This window comes from Triticum aestivum, chromosome 5A (genome assembly GCF_018294505.1).
Source record: "Triticum aestivum cultivar Chinese Spring chromosome 5A, IWGSC CS RefSeq v2.1, whole genome shotgun sequence".
NCBI lineage: Eukaryota > Viridiplantae > Streptophyta > Magnoliopsida > Poales > Poaceae > Triticum > Triticum aestivum.
In genome coordinates, this window is record NC_057806.1 from 455,161,569 (window position 1) to 455,168,481 (window position 6,913).

A 6,913-nucleotide genomic window follows, 5' to 3' on the forward strand; every position below is an offset into this window, starting at 1 on the left:
AGCCGGATGTGCTCATGTTGACAGAATTCTTCCATCTCTCCTCTTGACAAGTTAGTGCCATTATCTGTTATAATGCTATGTGGAAAGCCAAACTGGAATATCACCTTTTTGATGAATTGAACCGCTGTGGCTGCATCACACTTGCTGACTGGCTCTGCCTCTACCCATTTAGTGAATTTATCAACTGCTACTAACAGATGGGTCTTCTTGTCCTTGGAGCGCTTGAAGGGTCCAACCATATCCAGCCCCCAAGTGGCAAACGGCCACGTAATTGGAATCATCTGCAACTCTTGAGCCGGAACGTGCGCACGGCGGGCAAACTTTTGACATCCATCACATCTTTTGACCAAATCCTCCACATCAGCATGCGCCGTCAACTAGTAAAAACCATGGCGAAAAGCTTTAGCAACCAACGACTTTGAACTGGCATGATGACTGCAATCCCCTTCATGAATTTCTCGCAAAATCTCACAACCTTCTTGAGGAGAAACGCATCATTGAATCGCTCCTGAAACACTGTAACGATGTAACTCCCCGTTGAGTATGGTCATAGACTTGGAACATCGGATTATCTGTCGGGCCAACGTTTCCTCAACTGGTAACTCGCCCTGGTTCATGTAATCCAGATATGGGATCGTCCAATCCGATATGGCATGCAAAGGTGCCACCAATTGAGCCTCTGGATCAGGAATAGCCAAATCTTCTTCGGATGGTATTTTGACTGACGGATTGTGCAACACATCAAGAAAGACATTGGGCGGAACCGGTTTACGTTGGGAACCAAGACGACTTAAAGTGTCCACCGCTTCATTCTTCCGCCGGTCTATATGGTCCACCTGATAACCTTTAAAGTGACCAGCCACTGTGTCCACCTCTCGCCGATATGCAGCCATGAGTGGGTCCTTAGAATCCCAAGTGCCAGACACTTGTTGAGCCACTAGATCTAAATCGCCAAAGCATTTAACCCGGCTCAAATTCATCTCTTTAGCCATCCGAAGACCGTGGAGTAAAGCCTCATATTCAGCTGCATTGTTAGTACAAGGGAACATTAAACGGAGGACATAACAAAACTTATCACCTCGTGGGGAGGTTAATATGACTCCAGCCCCCGAACCCTCTAGCTGTCTGGACCCATCAAAATGAATAGTCCAATATGTATTATCTGGTTTCTCCTCAGGTGCCTGTAACTTTGTCCAATCGTTGATGAAATCTACGAGTGCCTGGGACTTGATCGCCGTGCGGGGTATATATCTGAGCCCGTGGGGTCCGAGCTCAATGGACCACTTGGCAATCCAGCCCGTTGCCTCTCTGTTTTGAATGATGTCACCCAGAGGAGCTGAACTGACTACTGTGATAGGATGGCCCTGAAAATAGTGTTTGAGCTTCCGGCTTGCCATAAACACCCCATACACTAGTTTCTGCCAATGCGGATACCTCTACTTTGACTCAATGAGCACCTCACTGATATAATAAACCGGCCGTTGAACCGGATACTCTTTGCCAGGCTCTTTGCGCTCTACCACAATGGCTACACTGACAGCACGGGCATTAGCAGCCACATATAATAATAAGGGCTCTTTATCGATCGGTGCTTCCAGTACGGGCGGTTCAACGAGCTGTTTCTTCAGATCTTCAAACGCCTTATCAGCTGCTTCACTCCAGACAAAGTTATCTGTTTTCTTGAGCATCTGATATAAGGGAATGGCCTTCTCTCCAAGGCGGCTGATAAACCGGCTCAAGGCTGTAATCTGACCGGCCAGACATTGCACATCGTTAATACACACCGGTTTAGCCAAGGACGTAATTGCTGCAATCTTTTTCGGATTAGCCTCAATGCCTCTGTTTGAAACCAAAAAGCCTAAAAGCTTGCCTGCCGGGACACCGAAAACACACTTCTCCGGATTGAGCATCATCTTGTAGACCTGGAGATTGTCAAAAGTTTCCCGTAGATCATCTATCAACGTCTCCTCCTTTCTGGATTTGATCACAATATCATCTACATGCGCATGGACATTGCGCCCAATTTGCTTATGAAGGCAATTCTGAACACATCGCTGGTAAGTTGCCTGGGCACTCTTGAGTCCAAAGGGCATGGAAACATAGCAGAAGTCTCCAAAGGGAGTTATAAAGGCTGTCTTCTCCTGGTCCTTAACTGCCATTTTGATCTGATGATAACCAGAGTAAGCATCCAAAAAACACAAACGGTCACAACCCGCCGTAGCATCAATTATCTGATCAATGCGAGGGAGAGCAAAGGGGTCTGCAGGGCAAGCCTTGTTTAAATCTGTGTAGTCCACACACATGCGCCAAGTGCCGTTTTTCTTAAGAACCAGCACCGGATTGGCTAACCACTCTGGATGAAAAACTTCAACAATAAACCCAGCAGCCAACAAACGGGCGACCTCTTCACCTATAGCCTTGCACCTTTCCTCGTTGAAGCGGCGGAGGAACTGTCGGACCGGTTTGAATTTCGGATCAATGTTGAGTGTGTGCTCAGCGAGTTCTCTCGGTACACCTGGCATGTCAAAAGGTTTCCATGCAAAGATGTCCCGATTCTCACGGATGAACTCGATGAGCGCGCTTTCCTATTTGGGATCCAGGTTAGCGCTGATGCTGAACTGTTTGGATGAATCGCCAGGGACAAAGTCAACCATCTTAGTGTCTGTAGATGATTTGAACTTCAATGCTGGATCATGTTCTGTGGTTGGATTTTTTAAGGAGGTCATGTCTGCCGGATCAACTTGCTCCTTATAGAATGTTAACTCCTCCGTGGCACAAACTGACTCAGCATAAGCCGCATCGCCTTCTTCACACTCCAAAGCAATCTTTCTACTTCCATGTACTGTGATAGTCCCCTTATGACCTGGCATTTTAAGCTGCAGATAAACATAACATGGCCTTGCCATAAACTTAGCATAAACCGGCCGCCCAAACAGAGCGTGGTACGGACTTTTGATCTTCACCACCTCAAATGTCACTGTTTCTGACCTTGAATCGTAGTCATCTCCAAAAGCTACCTCCAAAGCTATCTTACCAACAGGATATGCAGACTTACCAGGCACCACACCATGAAATACCGTATTCGACGGTTTAAGATCCTTATCTGTCAACCCCATACGGCGGAATGTATCATAATACAAAATATTGATACTACTTCCCCCATCCATGAGCACTTTAGTGAACTTGTATCCCCCAACTTGAGGGGCTACCGGCAAGGCCAAGTGACCTGGATTATCATCCCGGGGCGGGTGATCCTCTCTACTCCACAAAATAGGTTGCTCCGACCAGCGTAAATACTGAGGTACTGCCGGCTCAACAGAGTTGACTACTCTTTTGTGAAGCTTCTGATCACGTTTGCACAAACTAGTAGTGAAGACATGATATTGCCCACTGTTCAGCTGTTTGGGATTGCTCTGATAACCCGACTGCTGCTGCTGCTGTTGACTCCCCTGATGGTTGTAACCTCCCCGGTTGCCTTGGTGTCTGTTGGGGATATTACTACTGGGCGTAAACCGGCCTATGTGGGCCGGGTTAACTTCATCAGTAACTCAAGAGTGTTAAAGCCTGAGAAGATAGATGAGGGCCTGAGGCCCGTAGTCGGTTTAAGACTTGTAGCCGTAAACCGGCATCTGTATGTAAACTTGTATTGTAAGATAGGAATAAGGAGAGACCAACCCGGATACGAATATGAACCGGTGTTAGGACTCTGTGAACCGACAGGCGTCACCCGTGTATATAAGGGGACGACCCGGTGGCAGTTTAGGAGGACAGACAACAACTCGAGACTTAGGCGAAGCTTGTTTTGCTCCCTAGTCATCGAAACCCCATCAATTCCATCACAACTAGACGTAGGCTTTTACCTTCATCGAAGGGGCCGAACTAGTATAAACCCTCTTGCGTCCCTGTGTCTGCTTTAACCCCTTCAAGCTAACCCGTTGTGATGGCCTCACGACTAAGTCCTTTCTCTAGGACATCTGCCATGACAAAACCACGACAGTTGGCGCCCACCGTGGGGCTATCGCACGATGGTTTCAAGTTCTTGGAGGGCCGCTTTGAAGGACTCGAGGGCTACGCTGTGGGCCGGATGACTAAGAGTCGTCGTGGCAAGCTCTACATCGACGATGCAGGCCGGGGCCCCGAGGCCGGCTCAGTTGAGTACGGGTACCGGGTCCCCTTTGGTGGCATACATGTTTTCGTCGGCAAGATCAGTGAACCGGGCCCTGAGCCGAACATCTGCACCGACCTTGTCAAAACGGCTCAGCGTGCGCGATCTGCCCGGGTTTAACCGGCCGTGAAGCGTGCCTTCGTGGGAGTCATCCATGGAGGAGGTTATGAGGATGGATCGGAATCTGGCGACGAGTCATCAGCCGGAGAAACCGAATCTCTATATCAGCTACAAGATGGCCGGATTGGGGGCTGTTCCGATGGCGAAAGTATTCCGGACCCCTCTGATCTACCCAACCGAGTTGGAATATTCATGGCCGGCACACAAGCGGTGCTTCATTCTTTGACCGCTGCGGCAACAACCTCCAGTTCAGCAGTGGCGACAACCTCCGGTTCAGCAGCGGCAACGGCTGCCGAGGCAGGATGCTCTGTACGCCCGTCGGCTCAAGTTCTATCAGATCTATTTGATGCATTGGCTATGCTTATGGCAGAAGCCAACCCGGCGGATCAGGACGTCCACAACGCGGAGATTGCAAAAGTGAGGGAACAGATCACCCAGGCCAAGGCGGACCTCGCAGCTGAGAATGCCAGGATGACCGCAGAGCGGGCCGCTTTAGACGCACAAGCCTACAGGCTCATGTTGGACCAGAACGCGTCGCATGAGGTCATGAAGAGGAAATATCGATCCCGTTTGCCTTCGGTTTTCGAGGCCAGAGACCTTTTCAACACCCCAGGAGCAGCAACCAGTAATCCGCTGGGGATAAACCGGGCGGAAGCTCCTGGGACCGGCGCGCCGGTTCAGCCCTGTTTGATGGATCTGCCTCGTCACGACATTGTTGTACCTCAGGCTGTTTCAACACCTCCGGGTCACTACTCCAACCCGATGGACAATCTCATTGCCGCTGCTGCATGGCTGGAGGCCATTCCAATTGAAGGTGACTCACCGCAGGCGGTAGAGACGCGCCGGGTCAAGGAGCTTCTTAGGACAGCTTTGGTCCAACAAGAAGCATACTCGTACAGCCGCGACCGGATCCACTCGACCCCTTGTCCAAGCCGGAGCTATAGCAGGCATATGGATGAACCGGCCGTGTCAAGTAATGAACGACGTGGAGCACCCCGCAGCAACAACCCGGCGGGTGGTGCTGATAACGCTCAGGAAGTGGTGGACCGGGCCCGAGCGCGCAAGGAGGCCAAGTTATCCACACAGTATCAGACTCGGTAGCTTACGCCAGTTCGTCCAACTATCTCGGTCGAACCTGGTGTTACTTCTAGTTCTTTGGGGGTGCCTTGCCTTGTCCCCGCCTTACACAATGTACGCCTGCCCAAGGATTTCAAAGGCCCGCGCAAGGTACCAAATTACACGATGGATCAACCTCCAGAGACATGGGTGGAGAGCTATGAGATGGCCATGGAGATGCTTGATGTGGATGATGCGGCATGTGCGAAATACTTCACCATGATGCTCGAAGGAACGACCCATACTTGGTTAAAAAGCTTACTGGCCAATTCTATCAGTTCATGGGCCCAATTATGAGCCCGGTTTATCAGTAATTTCAAGGATACATGTAAGAAGCCTATGTCGGTAGTGGACTTAGCTGCCTGCGTCCAGGAGGAAGGAGAATTGATGACTCATTGGGTGCGTCGGGTCTCACAAGTGTTGCATTCATCAGACCGCATCAACGCTGACACTGCAGTCATAACCCTAGAAGGCAACTGCCGGTTTGGGCCCCTAAAGCTGAAGCTGGGAAGGATGAAGCGCCATTGCACTGACATGGGGACCCTCATGGCTGCTTTGGTAAAGTATGTTGATTCTGATATTACCAAGGATCCCGAGTCTGATGATGACAAGGCAAGGAAGGGAAAGAGGAACAGCAACTCCAAGGGTCAGCAGCATCACTCGGCAGGCAATGGTAGCGGAGGCAAGCGTAAAGCGGATGGCAACATGGACTTCATGGCTAATACCAACATGCAGGACAAGGGCCAGCGACGCAAAGGTAAACCGCCGAATCGCAGTGGGGCGCCCAACCCTAACCCGGACCGCCTAAATTATCTACTGAACCAGCCCTGTCCTAAGCATGGGACGAAGGAGGTGCCAGCAAACCACCTTTGGAAGGATTGCTACATTATGCAGGAGTTCAAGAATTCTAATGCTTTCCGGTATGATCATGGCTCCGGCGGTGGCTCAGGATCCGGGTCGGGATACGGTGGAGGAAATTCCGGTTCAGGATTTAATGGTAATTCGGGCGGACATAACAATCAAAATAATCAGAACAACCAGGGTGGTTACAACCAGCAGCAGCAACAGTCGGGTTACCAGAGCAACCCAAAGCAGTTGAATAGTGGGCAGTACCATGTCTTCACCACTAGCTTGGACAAGCGAGACCGGAAGGTTCAGAGGCGGGCAGTCAACTCTGTTGAACCGGCCGTGCCCCGTTATCTACGCTGGTCTGAACAGCCAATCATATGGAGCAGAGAGGATCACCCTCCCCGGGTTGATAATCCGGGTCAGTTGGCTCTGGTGGTGGCGCCTCAGGTGGGAGGATACAAGTTCACCAAGGTGCTCATGGATGGAGGGAGCAGCATTAATATCTTGTACTATGAGACCTTCCGTCGTATGGGACTAACAGATAAAAATCTTAAACCGTCCAATACGGTGTTCCATGGTGTGGTACCTGGCAAGTCAGCATATCCTGTTGGTAAGATAGCTCTGGAAGTGGTTTTTGGAGATGATCATGATTCCAGGTCGGAG